The sequence below is a fragment of the Ornithorhynchus anatinus genome, chromosome 4 (genome assembly GCF_004115215.2).
Source record: "Ornithorhynchus anatinus isolate Pmale09 chromosome 4, mOrnAna1.pri.v4, whole genome shotgun sequence".
Classification (NCBI taxonomy): domain Eukaryota; kingdom Metazoa; phylum Chordata; class Mammalia; order Monotremata; family Ornithorhynchidae; genus Ornithorhynchus; species Ornithorhynchus anatinus.
In genome coordinates, this window is record NC_041731.1 from 39,611,829 (window position 1) to 39,630,148 (window position 18,320).

Sequence of the window (18,320 nt, forward strand, 5' to 3'; positions counted from 1 at the left end):
ATGGTGCAGCCAGAAAAGCAGTGTGTTTAAATGGAAAAAGCATTGGGCTGGGAGTCAGAAGATCTGGGTTCCAATCCTAGTTCTGCTACTTGCATGTTTGTGACCTTGGGCAAATCACTTCCTTTCTCTGAATTTCTGTTTCCTCATCTGTAAAAGGGGGGTGCAATATCTGTTTTCCTGAGAAGAAGCATGACCTAGTGGAAAGAGCATCGGCCTAGAAGTTAGAGGACGAGGATCCTAATCCCAGCTCTGCCACATGTCTGCTGCGTGACCTTGGGCAAATCACTCAGTTACCTCATCTGCAAAATGGAGATCAACACTGTGAGCCCATTTGGGGCAGGGACTAGGTCCAACCTGACCTCCTTGTATCTACTCCAGCACTTAGAGCAGTGATTGGCACATAGTAAACACTTAACAAACACCAGTTATTATTACTTGGACTGTAGATCCCATGTAGGACAGCAACTTTGTCTGACCTAATTATCTTTCATCTACCCTAGCAATTAGAGCAATGATTGGCACATAATAAGTGCTGTAACAAAAACCACAATTATTAGGATGCAGAGAGTAGGAGACTAGAGGAAGGATCATGGAAGAAGAAATTATCAGAATTATCTGTCAGATAATTGCTCTCCCCCACTTCAAAGCCTTATTGAAGGCTCATCTCCAAGAAGCATTCCCTGACTAAGCACTCCTCTCCTCTTCTCCCACTCCCTTCTGCACTGCTCTTACTTGCTCCTTCATCCATCTTCCCTCCCATCCCTACAGCATATTTGTATGTATCTGTAATTTATTTATCTATGTCCGTCTCCCCCTCTACACTGTGTACTTTTTGTGGGCAGGGAATATGTCTGTTGTATTGTACTCTCCCAAGTTCTTAGTACAGTGATTTGCACATAGTAAGCACTCATTAAATGCAATTGAATAAATGAATAAGGGAGAGAGGGACAGCGAAGAGTCTTTACCTCCACTCCTCCATGTCCTTGCTGCTGCTGCTTTGGAGCAGAAATCACCATGGCTATCAAGACACCCCAGAAATCCAGTTGAAAGTGACGTCCACAGGAAACATTCTAGTTGAAGGGGAAGGACCTTAAAGTTTGTCTGGTAGCACTAGAAAGATAAAACTAGTTGTCTTGTCTTATACTGTTGAGCTGACTCTGACCCTTAATGACTTCATGCACCCATCTCTCCCAAAACATCCCATGTCCATCTGCAATTGTTCTGGTAGTGTAATGATAGCAGCGTGGCTCAGTGGAAAGAGCACAGTATTGGGAGTCAGAGGTCATGGGTTCTAATCCTGGCTCTGCCACTTGTTAGCTGTGTGACTTTGGGCAAGTCACTTAACTTCTCTGTGCCTCAGTTACCTCATTTGTAAAATGGGGATTAAGACTGTGAGCCCCATGTGGGACAACCTGATCACTTTGTATTCCCCTCCAGTGCTTAGAACAGTGTTTTGCACATAGTAAGTGCTTAAGAAATACCATCATCTTCATTATTATTATAGAGTTTTCTTGGTAAAAATATGGAAGTGGTTTACTGTTGCCTTCTTCTGTGCAGTAAACTTGAGTCTCCTCCCTCAACTATATCCCAGGCCACTGCTGCCCAGCAAAGGTGAGTTTGACTTGTAGCACATTGCCTTCCACTCACTAGCCACTGCCCAAACTAGGAATGGAATGGGTAGGCTTCTGCTTGACTCTCCCTCCCATAGCCGAGAGTAGTAGAGTACTGGAAAGTCTCCAGGTGCGATCCTGAGAGGGAAAAACTGGTTGGGGGACAAGTATATTCAGCTACACTCTTATGGCAGAGAAAATGTCTACCACCTCAGTTATACTATTATTCTCCCATGCACTTAGTATAGTGCTCTGTACACAGTATGTGCTCAATAAATACCACTAATGAACATCTTTAATTTTCCCTTTCAAGTCAGTTTGCTATCCCTGAAAAAGCAGCTGTACCACATCACTCAGAAATCAGGATTGTTTTTCAGTTCATCTAGAGTAAGGTCCTTTAAAGCATTCCCAGTGTCCTTGAGAAGAAAAGACAACTTAAATACAAAGTGGAGTTGTCATCCTACCTGCCTGGAAAGAGCTAGTCTAGAAGATGGAGGGGCTGCCATCAAGGGGGCAGTACACTGCCTGCCCATGGAAGCAAAACCCCTCTGACAGATCATTGAGAAGGAAAATGAAAGCCAGGTACACCAGGGAGACACGAAGGGGGTTTTGAATGGTCAGAGTGGCTGCTCTAAAAATTCTGTTCCTTGATTATAATCTGTCTTGTCCACCCTTCAGGCCCCCAGTCCCAAATTTCCAAACTGGATGTGAACTAGGGGAAATACAGCATCACTAATGCTCTCCCTGCAGGGGGTGGGAGAGAGAGAGAGAGAGAGAGAGAGAGAGAGAGAGAGAGAGAGAGAGAGTCTGGCTTTCAAGTGGTACCATTTAGATTGCAGGTGCAGATGAAATGTAATCATCGGAGCTGAGATGGCTGCATTTGACTGGGTTTTTAAACACTCCCCAGAGCAGCTTGTGGTCATAGAATAGCTTGGCCAAATGGCTCTTCCTCTTTCCTGGATCCACCCAGGTGTGTTTTTGCAGAGTGGGCTAGTTTGTGGCTAGGGGTGATGGGATATGGAGATAGTAGAGGGATAGTGAGACCCAATGTGGAAGAATTTGTACCTCAATAATAATAATAGTTGTGGTATTTGTTAAGCGCTTACCATTTGCCAGGCACTGTACTGAGCGCTGGGGTAGATACAAGCAATTCAGGTTGGACACAGTCCCTGTCCCACATGGAGTTCTCTTCTCTGTGCCTCAGTTCCTTCATCTGTAAAATGGGGATTGAGACAGCCAAGTGACTTGCCCAAAGTCACACCGAAGATAAGAGGCAGAGCTGGGATAAGAACCCAGGTCCTTCTGACTCCCAGGCCCATGCTCTATCTCCTGGGCTATGCTGCCTCAAGTTCTGCTAAAGGAAATGAGGGGACATTGTTGGGAAGATTTCTACCCTCCTTGCTTCCATCTCTTAATGGCTCTTGGGTCCTAATGAAAAGCAATAGAGTGCAGAGCGCACATATTAATTCTTCATCCACCCGATATTGATTCTGCTCTTCTTAAACCAAGAAGCAAGTCATGACCTTGGCGGAATATTATCTCCCAATGAATGATCCCCTGTAAGTTTCATTGGGTTTAAAAAAAATCAACTGGGCTATTTTATTTTCTATCCTACTATGTAAATAAGGTGAAGGGAAGTTTCAGGAACATTTAGTTTAAAATAATGGGATAGAAAAGCCCTGGGGTGGTATTTCTGTCCCTTTCCAAGGCAGACGATATCATATCCCTCTAGACTTTGTGGACAAGAGAGTGTCTACCAACTCTGTTATAGTGTACTCTCCCAAATGCTGCTTACTACTGTACTCTGCATACAATAAGTGCTCAATAAATACAACTGAATGATAAACCTACCTCCAGGGGTGGCATTCCACAGTGTTACAGCCTGACAATTTCGGTGTTGAGGAAGATCTTCCTTGTGTCTGATGGAATTATCTTTGACTCCAAAATGAAGTTGTTCTTCTTTTGTTCTGCCCTCTGTAAAGACAGAGACCAGATGGTACCACTTCTCTTTGGGTAGTGTCTGTGGTCATAGAGTTGCTGGCCTAATTCCATCCACCTCTCAGGGACTGTCCCTACAAAAAGCCAGGTGTCTGGGAGACACCCACAGGTAGCCATGTGTGGCTGCCTTGTTCTATTCAGAGCTGACAAGCGCTCAGTCTTAGCAGAGAAAGAGATTCATCTGGATGTAGGAAAATGCAGAATTCAGTGCCCTCACTTGAAAAATCATGCTACTGTCACTTAGGCCTCCCAGACTTAATAAGATATAATCATCATTATCATCATCATCATATTTGTAATATTTGTTAAATGTTTCCTATGTGCCACACACTGTACTAAGAGCTGCAGGATAAGCAGTTCGGACACTGCCCTCATCATTCATGGGGCTCACAGCCTAAGTAGGAGGGAAAACTAGTATTTTATTTCCATTTTACAGATGAGGAAACTGCAACACAGAGAAATTCAGTGACCCACCCAAGGTCACATAGCAAGCAAGTGGCAGAGCCGGGATTACAAAGACTGTTTAAGAGCACAGCTGAAGGTGTTAGGGGCTAGGATAATGGGAACATTTCATGTCAGTTTAAAAACCTGTTTCCTGAGGGCCAGTGATGCAGAGGAAGGGGCTGGGAGTCTATGTTGTTCTGACTATTTTGCTTCTCTCATATTCTCTGCCACCCAAGTCCTCTTCCCTCACCAGTGGGGCAGGAGGGTAGCCAGTCATGAAGCTCCAGTTGGCTTTATTAAAGTAAGATTTTCAGAAAGTGGCTTATGCCATCTGACAGGTGAAATGAAGTGTGCCTTAGGAGACACTCCACTCAGTTGTCACTGGCTGAGCCAGATCACCAGTTTGCTTCAATGCAACCCTTGGCCAGCGATAGCAATTTCATGTAACAGCAGTTAAATTCAGACGGGGAAAAAAAACCCAGTCCCAGCAGCTCCAAATAGGCCTACCCATCCAAGAAACATACCAATTCTCTCAATAAGAAAATGACCGTTGTTGACACAAAACCCTTCAATATACCTAACTGCTTTTCTTAGTATCCCCAGAAACCTGACTGAGCTGGAAAATCAGGTATATGCACAAAACCTGTTGGTCACGATCTTGCCTTTCCGGGGTGACTGGCCTCATATGTACTCCCATTTCCAGCTCTTAAAGAACTGGGATCTTAACCCTTCAAGAACAGAACTAAGACTACATGCTTTCAGACAACTCTAGCAGTTATGAACATGCTTACATCCTCTTTAACACTCATACCTAGGTGTCTGCTTTTTTTTATTTTTAACTTCCCAGCATGTGAATATTTTTTCGTTAGTCTCCCCCATGAGAGTGTAAGGTCAATGTGGGCAGGATATGTCACTGATCTGAATTTTCCAAGCTCCTACTTCAGCATCACCACAGATGAGCATGAAAAATACTTCTATTACTATTACGCCTCTTTCTACCACTACCACACTGTAGAGGAGAAATATATAAAAACTCCAGAATGCAAAATATCTATGAGACTTCCCCAGATCTGCCACTTACCTGCAGGACTTGTGGAATGTGGCTCTGAAAAGTCAAATCTTGTCTGAATGAGGCATTCTCTGCCTCACACTTAAAAGCAGGGGTGTCCTGATTCAAAAAGGGTATTCTCCATTAGAAAGCTCACCTGGCCCCAAGTAAAGGACATGAAGCATGAACTTTCTGCCTGTTCAGACACAGCCTACCTCATTTGGGATAATATGTTGGTATTTGTTAAGTGCTTACTATATGCAGAGCACTGTTCTAAGTGCTGGGTTAGATACAGGGCTATCAGGTTGTCCCGTGAGGCTCACAATCTTAATCCCCATTTTACAGATGAGGGAACTGAGGCACAGAGAAGGGAAGTGACTTTCCCACAGTCACACAGGTGACAAGTGGCAGAGCCGGGATTCAAACCCATGACCTCTGACTGACAAGCCGGGGTTCTTTCCACTGAGCCACACTGCTGTGTTGGCCGACCTTTAGTGTTAGAAAGTCCTGGACTATGGACTTGGGTGTTACAAGTTCCTCCAAACCCTTAAATAGAGATCCTTGCCCAACCAAATGAAACCAGAAGCAGGCTTCAATTAAATGCAGAACATGACACTGAGAACAATTAACCAGGCCTGAATCTCCTCTGGCTGTTTAATTAAAGAGAATTTTGGAGCATTCACTTGAATCACTATAACTGACCTTGAAGCACCGGTGCATGCAGAATGATAGATAATGAGGCTGAAATTGGTGAACTTGTGCAGTTTTTCAACCCCAAGGGCTGTCACTTTGAAGACAGTTTTGAGTCATCATCCTTTATGATCATTAGCCCTGAATACTGTGAGCTGAAAGGCACCATCTCCTTGCAGCCATACTGTGGGGCTCTTATTGTATGAGTAATAATAATAATAATGGTCTTTGTTATGCTCTTACTGTGTATCAGGCACTGTACTAAGTGCTGGGGTGGACACACAAAATCAAGTTGGACACAGTCCCTGCCCCACACGGAGGTCACAGTCTCAATCCCCATTTTACAGATGAAGTAAATGAGGTACAGAGAAGTGAAGTGATTTGCCCAGGGCCACAGAGCAGACAAGTGGCAGAGCAGAGATTAGAACCCATGACCTCCTGACTCCCAGGCCCGTGGTCTATCTCCTAAGAGAAGTGGTAGAGTCCCAGGTCTTGAAATATTTCTAAATATAGTATCTACTGAGCACTTACTGTATACAGAGCACTGTACTAAGTGCTTGGAAGAGTACAACAGGGTTGGTAGACATTTTCCCTGCTCGAAAGAAGATTTACAGGCAAGAGGAGGCAGACATTAAAATAAATTATGAATATGTACTTAAGTGCTAGGGGGCTAAGGTTGCATTAAATATCAAATACCTAAAGGGTTCAGATCCAAGTGCATAGACAACACAGAAGGGAGAGGGAGTAAGGGAAATGAGGGCTTAATCAGGGAAGGCCTCTTGGAGGAGATGAGATTTTAATAAGTCTTTAAATGTGGGAGACCAGTGGCCTGTCAAATATGGAGGGAGAGGGAGTTCTGGGGCAGAGGGAGGATGGGGCAAGGAGTCAGTGGCAAGATAGATGAGATTGAGGGACGGTGAGTTGGTTGGCATTAGAGGACTGGAGTGTGCCAGCTGGGTCAGGCTTGCCTAAGATTCAGAAGTTCCATTTATTTGTTTAAGTGGGGTTTGTTTTTTTTTTTTAACTCATCTGCTGCATAATGAAGTACTCACCCTTGCTGCATGATATTCAATATAAATGAATACCTGGCATCAACTAACCAAACAAATTAAACTTGGTGAAATTCATTTGCACTACCCTAAATTCATGCTTATAGATTCAGTGCATTTCATGAACCATGCACATGATATTCAGTATAAGTAAATACTAGGTGTCTGCGAGCCAATCAATCAGTCAGACAATCATATTTATTGAGTCTTTACTGTGTGCAGAACACTGTACTAAGTGATGGCAGAGTACCCTATAACAGAGTTGGAAGGCACATTCCCTGCCTCCAAGGAGCTTACAGTCTAAAGGGGGAGACAGATATAAATATATGAATTACAAAAATATACATTCATGCTGTGAGGTTGAGGGTGGGGTGAATGAAGGGTGCAAATTCAGGTCCAAGGGCAACACAGAAAGGACAGGGTGTAGATGGAGAATAGAAAGAGACTTAGAATTTAGCGTTGAGGGACTCCCACATTTAGGGAGTCCAAACAGAGTAGACTTGATAAAAAATTCATCTGCAATAGTGTCAACTCATGCTCACAGCTTCAGTGCATTTTATGAACCGTGTTTATTCGACAACAAAAGAAAGAGTGGTTGCTTATTTTAAACCACCCTGAATGCAGTCCAGACCAAATATAAGCATAGGTGATAGAAATGCTCCTTGAATGCATTCATTTAGATATTTCCAAAATGGCTCATGACTCAGAAGTCCCATAGTCTATCAAACATTAAGCCTACAGCAGCCTTATTCACACCTTTGAGTGACTATTTGTGACTTGAGAGTGAATCCACACAAGCTATGGATTTCTCTTGCATGTAAAGAAATTATTACATTTTTAGAGATCTTTGAGATTTAGGGAGACCTCTGAACCTCTGTAACCCCTAAAAATCAGGAGTGAGGGAATCTGACCCAACAAGATAGCTTAAATACCTTTAATAGGAGGGAACTTGTAAAATTAGATTCTCTTAACCATCATAATAAGGAATTTCAGAATTCAAGGCCAAATCTGTTCAGCAGAGACGTAGGAAAGGCAGCAGGATGTTCAGAATCCTCTGAAAAATGTAGGTTTGAGCTTCAACCCTGTCTTCCTTTTACGGATTGGATTCAGCCATTTCTGCTCAAAACTCATCCATGCGCTTCCTCCCGTTCCCCTGCCTCCCCATCTCATCAGCAAGCTCTTTCTCCGCAGCTGTTTGGAGCACTGGAACATATTGTTTTGTTTCCCAGAACAACAGGCCGGTGCTGTTTGCTTCCCAGATTCCTTTTTTTCAGCGCAGCATAAGGTTCCTTTTAAAAGAACATTATATCTTCCTGGTGGCTAAATGACTTCGGCTCTTCCCTGAGAAATTTTTGGTGGTCAGGAGAGAGAAAAATAATCAAAGCGTCCTGCTTTGGGTATGTTTTCTAGATAAAATCAGTCTTGCCTGAGCTACACAATCTGTTACAAAGTATCTTGGCGCCCAGCCAAGCCTACCAGCACTAGAACTGGCAGGCACAGTGGTGTCCTGCCTTCCTATGGTGTAGCACCTGAGGGCCTTAGGGTGTTTGGGACTCCATGAGTAGTGAAGCCTGCCAGCATAGAAATGGAATATAAAGAAGGAGGGAAAGGGAGGCCGGGAGAAGATGGATGGGAAGAGGGGAGAGTTATTCTTTTTTAAACCCTGCCTGTTTGTATTTCCATCACTGTAATTCGACCAGCAAATAACCATGTCATCCCTAGGAAAGTTATCATTTATACCAGGAACACTGTGACAAGTGCTGATTGTATTTACTCTACCCCTATGGTTTCCTCTTAGAAGAGGATAGATCAGACAAAATCTTGGACAACGGTTTGGGGAGGCATGAATGGAGGAGATGGAAAACCTAAGGTTCACAGTTCCTTCCCAGAATAGGTCTCATTGTTGTCTGTCTGACCTCTCTCTCTGTAGCCTAAGTGGGGCCACAACTCTTTTCACCATTTTATAGAGGAGGAAAGTGATGTTCAAGGCAAGGAATCGATTTATCCGGGGCTTTATTCAGGCATTTGACCACCTTGAAGAAGGGGAGACATTGTGAATGCTGCACTTTGGATGATGCCAAAAGGTTGTTTTGCATGTGTAATGTGATGATGCCATATAAAACATTTTGCTGAAGCCAATCCTAAGGACTTTCTCAACCTATGTAATATCACCACGCCTTCACCCTCATGGCTGAAACATCCCTGTGATGTCCCCACCAATGCCTCTCAACTGAGGTCCCCAAGCAGGTTGGCTCTGAGACCGTAACACCCTACTAACTGTTCAGTTCCTTTTTGTGCAACAAGCCATCCTGTTGCCACCATCTTAGAAACCAGCAGAGGGACAAGAAGCCCTCCCCTTCACCATCTTAGTTAGGGGCTATGCAGCCTGATTAATTTGTATCTATCCTAGTGCTTAGAACAGTGCTTGACACATAGTAAGCCCTTAACAAATATAATAATAGCGATGGTCCACATAGTCATTTTAATTAGGGACCGCACAAACACCTTTTTGTTAGGGGGAGTACAAATCAATCAGTCAGTGATATTTATTGAACACTTACTATGTGCAGAACACTGTACTAAGTGCTCAGGAGAGTACAATATCACAGAATTAGCAAACATGTTCCCTGCCCACAGACGAGTTTACAGTCCACCTCATCCTGATGCCAATTTTTAATCTCATTGACTGTCTGAAACCATCTCTTCCCAACACCATAGAGAGAACAGAGACCGGAATTAGAATGCAGAACCTTTCCATCTCCAATCTGGTATGCAAGTTCCCTGCAAATTAGAGGGACAAGATCCCTTTTCTCCCCTGATATGTCAACTGCCCTCGAGTGACAGGACCGTACCTAATTCCCCACTTGTGAATTCTTTTCAAGCGCTTAGCACTTAATAGGTATTCTTGTTTTTACTACTGCTGTTTGGCCTTGTAGGAAACAATAGAATACTCAACTCACAGTTAATGGTGAAAAAATCAGACCAGGTAAGCACAATTATGTATTCTCTTCTTTGCTCTGAAGATACCACAAGGCTACTTGGGATGAACCCAGTTGCAGATTGAAAGAGATTCACTGACCGCATAAGTTTCTTAATGGCATTAACTCAACTTTGGCTTTTTTTGATAGTATTTGTTAGCACTTAATATGTGCCAGGCACTGCACTGAGGTAGGTACAAACTAATCAGATTGGACATGGTCCATATCCCACGTGGGATTCACAGTCTTAATCCCCAATTTACAGATGAGGGAGCTGAGGCGAAGTGAAGTGATTTGCCCAAGTTCCCACAGGAGACAAAAGTCAGAGTCAGAATTAGAACCCAGTTCCTTCTGACTCCCAGGTCCATGCTCTATCCACTAGGTCATGCCAACTTGTGAACTAGAGAAAGGTGGCTTGGTAACTAGTACTTCTGACAATAATCGATCCTCGAAGGTTGGGCTTGAGCAGACAAGGCAGGATTGCTGGAAGATCGCTTCTTCCCTTGGCCCTCCTGATTGCCCATGGTCCTTCCATGATGGACAGCTGCTCCATCAATCAATCATATTTATCGAGTGCTTATTAAGTGTAGAACAATGTACTAAGTGTTTGGGAGAATAGAGTACAACAGAATTAGCTGACATGTTCCCTGCCCATGATGAATTTACAGTCTAGAGCTTACAGTCCCACTCCATGATGCTGAGGTGCCATTAGTAAGATGGCTAGGGTATCATCAGAGTTCCTGGGACCAGCTAAGAGATGAAATTAAGGGTATGTTATTAGAGTTTGGGTTTTTTTATGACATTTGTAAAGAACTTAATATGAGAAAAACACAGTTCTAAGCACTGGGGTACATGCAAGTTAATCAAGTTGGACACAGTCCCTGGCCCACATGGGACTCACAGTCTAAGTGTGTCACAGTCTAATCCACATGTTACAGATGAGGACACTGAGGCACAAAGAAGTGAAGTTACCTGCTCAAGTTTACACAGTAGGTAAGTGGCAGAGCCGGGATTAGAACCCAGTTCCTCTGACTCCCAGGCTCATGCCCTTTCTTCTAGGCCATGCTGCCTTTGCATAGCTCACCCACCCTTAAAATTAGTTAGGCTTTTGCCACTAGACTTTCTCTAGGAAAATTAGGGAGCAAAAGTTAAGCTCTCTACTGAAACACCTCCAAAAGCACACTCACCTCACGCAGGCATATCTACATGATCTCAAAATATCTACATTTTCATTTGCTCAGTACTAAAAATGAGGGACAATGGAGCTCTCGTGGAAGATTAAAATGTGGTGTTTAAATGAGATACTTGTCTTTGTGAAACCCAGCTCCAAACTGCAAAACGAGGGCTACTACTGATGCAATTTTCTGGATCATTCATAACTCCCGACCACACAAAAAAAGCTTCTTCCTGAAATATCCAGAAAATAGAGAAAATGTAATGGTTGTGGATCCATCCCCGTGCTTGATACATAGTAAAGAGCTTAGCCAATACCATAATTATTGTTGTTATAATCTAATAATAATGATGATAATGATATTTTACTGCATGCTATGTTCTGAGCACTGTTCTAAGCACTAGAGTAGATTAGATACAAGTTGGACACAGTCCCTGTTCTACATGGGGCTGCTCACGCTCTTAATCACCATTTTACAGACGAGGCAACTGAAGCCCAAAGAAGTTAAGTGAGTTGCCCAAGGTCACAGAGTAGACACGTGATGGAGCCAGGATTAGAACCCAGGTCCTCTGACTCCCAGGCCCAGGCTCTATCCATTAGGCCACGGAGCTTCTCGAGGGCTGTAATTAGTGTTCTGGCTGCAGTAGTAGTGCAGGTGTGACATCAAAGGAGCAAAAATGTCAGCAGCACAGTCCTTCGCAAAGATGGTGGACGTCAGGCCCTTTGCCCCTCTCTAAGTTGGAGTCACCAGAGTTGTGCGGTATGTTGTGCAGGGAGGAAGTGATGCATTAACTGGGAAGCATTTGGGATTTTAGAATCAAGCTTCCCGGGGGCCTCAGTTGAAGGGTAGAGAAGTGCTCTTCGGATGGATTTTCCAAAAATGCCTTTCACAGATATTATTCATTCGATCATATTGAGCATTTACTGTGTGCAAAGCACTGAATGAAGCACATGGGAGAGTACAATATTTTGTCTGTGGTGTGCATAACATAATGGTGTCAAACTGAGTGATAAGGCTACGTGGAACAGGAGGGGGCGGCAAATTATTCCCCACCTCAGAGTAGTCAAATTTTTAAAGCCAGAACTGGCACATTGCTGCCCTCACTGACCTTTAGACCTTGGGTTACCCATGTCCTCTCTAATCCTCGGCTGCCTGGGAGGTCTCAGATACAGAGGTTTGGCAAAAAGAGCAGCCATCGATTGGGAGAGCCAGGTTGTTAAGCATTTAAATGGAGACAAATGGGTCTCCTTTGCTATGGCATCGTAATAACCTCTCAGCCGAGGGCCCTAATTCCTGGTAAGTATAAAAGAAAATCATTAGCTCAATCAAAGTCATTAATGAAGCCATAAATCATTAGGAGAATAATTCTTCCCAAATGGAATTAGTCCTTCTAATTATTTTGCTTTCCCTTTCTACCCTGCTTTCAGATATTTCTTTTTAGCTAACACACTGGAGCACAACAGATACTTGAGTTATTCTAGAGAGAGAGCCAGCAGACTTAGGGGAAGGTATAATTTGAGATAATCCTCCACCACCCTTGAGGTTGCAGTTGACAAACGTGGCCAACGCCTGGCTTTATGTGCACAGTGTGTGCAATGGATTGCCAGTTGCATGTAGATCATTTTCACCACTCTCTCACTCTTGGATAAAAATCTCAGCATCAGAAACATCATCCTTGGATAGGAAGGATGGCTCTCCCTATAGTCATGATGGGGTAATAATGTGAAATGGCCTGGTAACAGGTGATATTGATTGGTCAATTAGTTGATTAGTGTTGATTTTGAAAATAGGAAACGAAATAGTATGTTCTGCTCTCTCCTTCCTTGTCTTTTTTTATTTATGGCATTTGCTAAGTGCCATAACAAACAGTGTTGTGTGTCAAACATTGTTCTAAGTTCTGGTGTAGGTACAAGATAATCAGGTTGGACACAAACCCTGTCCACATAGAGCTCAGAATGTAAATCAGAGGGAGGAGGATTTCATTCATTCAATCATATTTATTGAGTGCTTACTGTGTGCAGAGCACTGTACTAAGTGCTTGGAATGTACAGTTTGGCAACAGATAGGAGACAATCCCTGGATTTAATCCCTATTTTACAGATGAGGGAACTGAGGCATAGAGAAGTTAAGTGACTTGCCCTAGGTCACACAGCAGACAAGTGGCAGAGCAGGGAATAGAACCCAGATCCTCCTGACTCCCAGGCCTTTCCTCCTTCCACTAAGCCATGTTGCTTCTTTTCTTCCCTTTTCCTCTGTCTCCATTACCACATGCCTCCTCATGCTTATATATGTAAACTTTATCCCTCCAAACCCAGAGCCCCTAAAGTTGGCTTGGGGCTGGAATATCTAAGCTTGGCCATCATCTGGGGCGCTCTAGATTCCTAATGAGTGCAGTGTCAGTAAACTCAATTGCTTGCTCTGCAGACTCATTATGGATTCGATCTCTGCCCTGTGAAGAGAGGTTTTGCTTATTGAGAACTTGTTAAAGCAAATGGGAAGGATTCACCTTTATCTTGTCATTCCTTCACTGTTTGATAATGTAAGTGAACAGCATAATATATTCTCTGAAAACACTCGTTCAACCCAGGCCTAGAGGATTAAAGGAAAGGATTTGTGTTAGGTGCTGTTCTTCTATTTAAATATCAGAAACAGGAAGAGATATAGTAAATGGAAGAGCATGGGCCTAGGAGTCAGAGGACCTGGATTCTGCACCACTTGTCTGTTGGGTGACCTAGGGTAAGTCGCTTCAGTTTTCTGTGCCTCAGTTACCTCAGCTGTAAAATGGGGGTTAAGACTCTGATTAACCTGTATCTACCCCAGCACTTTAGTACAGTGTCTGCAACATAGTAAGTGCTTAATAAATATCATTAAAAAAATGAATGCATTCCTGTCCTTTCTCATCTTTCCCTTCATTCTCCACCCCTTCTCAGCCTACTCTCCCTCTTCATCCCCCTTCACTTCTCCCTCCAGTCCTCTTCTGCTCTTCTTCCTGCCTGCCTTCTCTCCCTCTCTTTATTCTTACTCTGCTCTCTGCTCTCTTTGCCCAATTTCTTTTACTATGAACATCATTTTTCTCTGTCTTGCCTCCTTAGTGCAGTACTAAGCTCTTAGTACAGCGCTCTGCACACAGTGTGCCCAGTAACAACCACTGATTGTTTGTCAGAGGGGTTCCCTTTTGAAGCTTGAAGCTAGCATGTTCAAAACTTACAGTCTGAAATGCTTCTGGTAAATCTGTGGGCTTTGTTCACTCATAAAGCTTCAGACAAAAAAACATCGGCAGGTTCAAGGGGGATTTGAATGCAAGCATGGGTGAAAGATTCCCAATGGGCTCCTGGGGATGTAGAGGAAAAGGTTAGGGAGGGTAAATGGTTAGTCCCTAACTGTGAGGAAGGATAGTAAAATAAATAAATGATGGTATTTTTTAAGCACTTACTATGTGCCAAACCCTCTTCTAAGTGCTGGGGTAGATACAAGGTCATCAGGTTGTCCCACATGGGGCTCACATTCTTAATCCCCATTTTACAGATGAGGTAATTGAGGCACAGTGAAGTGATTTGCCCAAAGTCACATAGCTGATCAGTGGCAGAGGCGAAATTAGAACCCACAACCTCTGACTCCCAAGACCGTGCTCCTGCCACTAAGCCTCACTGCTTCTCCCATCACGGGGTTTCTCCAAACCTTCTGTTGCCACTAATAGAGGCAAAATCCCAATCAGTTTGGGCCACTGGTCTCTCCCCCTCTAGACTTTTAACTTCTTGTGGGCAAGAAACATGTCTACCAACTCTGTTATACTCTACTCTCCCAAACGCTTCGTACAGTGGCCTGCACACAGTAAGCACTCAGTAAATATACTTGAACCAGTAATGATGCCACTCTTTCTCTTATATTTCCTTGATAATAATAATAATATTGGTATTTGTTAAGTGCTTACTATGTGCAGAGCACTGTTCTAAGCACTGGGGTAGATAGAGGGTCATCAGTTTGTCCCACGTGAGGCTCACAGTCTTCATCCCCATTTTACAGGTGAGGAAACAGAGGCACCGAGAAGTGAAGTGACTTGCCCACAGTCACACAGCTGACAAGTGGCACACTTGGGATTCGAACCCGTGACCTCTGACTCCCAAGCCCGGGCTCTTTCCACTGAGCCACGCTGCTTCTCACAATGTTGATCATAACCTTCACCATGGTTGATGTCAGTGTTTGGGCTCAATCAGTCTAATCAGGGCATTGAAGCAGCATTGCAGAAACAGTGTGCTTTATGGAAAGAGTATGGGCTGGTAAGGCTGGGGACCTGGATTCCAATCCTGCCTTTACCACGCCTGCTGTGCGACATTGAGCCTCCTTTCCTCATGTGTAAAATGGGGATTCAATACCTGTTCTTCCTCCTTCACAGAGTACGAGCCCCGTGTGGAATAGGGACGCTGTCCAACCGATTACCTTGTATCTACTCCAGGGTTTTGTACAGTGCTTGGGTACATTGCAGGAGGCTACACAAATACCACTATCATCATCACTGAGCCACAGTTTCCTTTCTGAGAGTTGAGTGATATGAAAGCATCCCCCAAATAGTTGGACTCTATGAAGAAGATCACATGATTTGGGCTTCAAATCCTGGCTCCAATCCTTGCTGATGTTATGGGTTTATGAAAGGCATTTTCTTTGTTTGGTTTTGCTTTTCCCTACTATGCTCCGGGACAATAGTGATGGTTGATTAGATAATGGAGCAGCACTGGTGATTGTAAACTGGGATCTTCATCTATGCCAGAAAAAACAATTGTCCTAATCCAGGCTCGGATCTCACATAGGGAAAGTAGCATTGGGTAATAACAAGACCAGTTCAGAAAAAATTTTAACTGCCAGTTAATAGCTCTAAAATTTTCCCAACTCTCATCTGGTAATTCTTATATTATCCCATTGGAATTTTCTTAGCAGTGGCTATGAGCAATGTTGTGAGGAGAAAGGTGATTTCAGCTCTGAGTTAGTGGAGAGAAGGGAAAAAAAAATCCTCCTCCTGGGATTCTGAATGAGATTTAACTTCCCTGAAGGAAGGCAATTTCAGGTCTTCAGCAGATCGTGACTGTACCTTTAAGGAGAAAATATTTCAAAGTCTTCCTTCTGTTCCTTACTGCTGAATGTTCATCCTTACCTTTAAAATACACTCTGCTGGATCACTGCACGGCCCCTAATTCATGTGTCTAACACTTGAATATTATATAAACCCAGGAATCCTGATTTCAGGGCCATCTGATGATCTCTTAATTAAAACAATGACACCCAAGGTCACTCGGTGTATGTCACTCCTTCCAGGTCTGCCAAGATTCTCCCATTGGCCCATATTGAGAACCAGAGAAGCAGTGTGGTCTATTTGAAAGAGCACAGGTCAGGGAGTCAGAGAACCTGGGTTCTAATTCCAGCTCTGACAGTTGATTGCTATGTGACCCTGTGCAAATCTCTTAACTTCTCTGTGCTTGTTACCTCATCTGTAAAATGAGGACTAAATCCTACTTCCTAGTTAGACTGTGAGCCCCATTCAGGACAGAGACGGTAACCACCCTGATTATCTTGTAGCTATTTCAGTGTTTATTACCTTGATTATCTTGTATCTATTTTGGTGCTTGTAACAATGCTTGGCACATATAAGCGCTTGACAAGTACCATAATTATATTGAATTTTCTAAGATACCGCCTGCCATCAATGGCTGGATTCATTCATTCTTTCAGTCTTATTTAATGAGTGTTTACTGTGTGCAAAGTACCGTACTAAGCACTTGGGAGAGTACAATATAACAATAAACAGGCACATTCCTTGTCCACAAAGAGCTTGCAGCCTAGAAAGGGAGTCAGATATCAATATAAATAAATTACAGATACGCTTCCCCAGCTGGTACCCTTTTGGTCTCACAGGTTTTCTGAGATCTGATCTCCTCCAGAAGGCCTTCCCTGATTGACCGCTCATCTCTCCAACCTGTGTCCCTCCCCAAACACCACTTCAGCATCACTTCAGATTGTGAGCCATGTTAATGCAATCACTCTAGAGCCTGGGCTTGGGAGTCAGAGGTCATGGGTTCGAATGCCAGCTCTGCCACTTATCAGCTGTGTGACTGTGGGCAAGTCACTTCACTTCTCTGTGCCTGTTACCTCAACTGTAAAATGGGGATTAAGACTGTGAGCCTCACGTGGGACCACTGGATTACCCTGTATCTACCCCAGCACTTAGAACAGTGCTCTGCACAGTGTAAGCGCTTAACAAATACCAACATTATTATTATTATTAACCCACCTGGATTACTGCATCAGCCTTCTTGCTGATTTCCCAGCCTCCTGTCTCTCCCACTCCAGTCCCTACTTCACTCTGCTGCCCAGATCATTTTTCTACAAAAACATTCAGGACATGTCACCTGACTCTTCAAAAGCCTCCAGTGGTTGCCCATCCACCTCTGCATCAAACAAAAACTCTCACCATTGGCTTTGAAGGACTCCACCACTTAGCCCTCTCCTACCTTACCTCGCCTCTCCCCTTCTGAAACCCAGCCTTTACATTTCACTCCTCTGGTGCTAACCTTCTCACCGTGCCTCGATCTCACCTGTCTCACTGCCAACCCCTAGTCCACATCCTGCCTCTGGCCTGGAACACTGTCCTTCCTCAAATACAACAGACTATACTCTTCCCCCTCATTGAAGTCACAACTTCTCCAAAAGGCCTTCCCAGACTAGCCTCCAACCCCTGTTTCCTCATCTCCCATTCCCTTCTGCATCACCCTTTCCTCTTCCCCCCCTCCCAGCCCCACAGCACTTATGTACATAACTGTAATTTATTCATTTCTGTTGATGTCTGTCTCCCCACCTCTAGACTGTAAACTCACTGTGGTCAGGGAATATGTCTGTTTATTGCTGTATGCACCTCTCCCAAGCACTTAGTACAGCCCTCTGCACACAGTAAGCACTTAATACATACGATTGAATGAATGAATGAGCCTCTAGACAGGAACTGCATCAAATTCTCACCCATGTATTCTCTTCCAGCAAATAGTACAGTGCTTTGCACTATTGGTGTTTAATGAGTACTTACTATATGCAGAACACTATAGTAAGACCTTAGTAAGTCTTAGAGCACTGCACTAAGTGGTTGGAAGAGTACAATACAACAGAATTGGTACACCTTAAAGAGTTGAGATTGGATAATAATTAAGATTGAGTAATAATAATGACTGTTACTATTGTGGCACTTGTTAAGCATTTACTCTGTGCCAAGCACTGTATTAAGCACTGGGGTTGATAATCAGATTGGACACAGTCCCTGTCTCCCAAGGGGGTTAACAGTCTAAGTA

General features: G+C 43.6%; 1 non-coding gene across 1 annotated transcript; it reads right to left on the reverse strand.

Annotated features, from left to right (window-relative positions):
* Window positions 1-1,620: 1,620 nt before the first annotated feature.
* LOC114811715 lies at window positions 1,621-1,758 on the reverse strand. Its single transcript, XR_003759411.1, has one exon. It is a non-coding gene; the product is annotated as a small nucleolar RNA SNORA7 (small nucleolar RNA).
* Window positions 1,759-18,320: the final 16,562 nt, after the last annotated feature.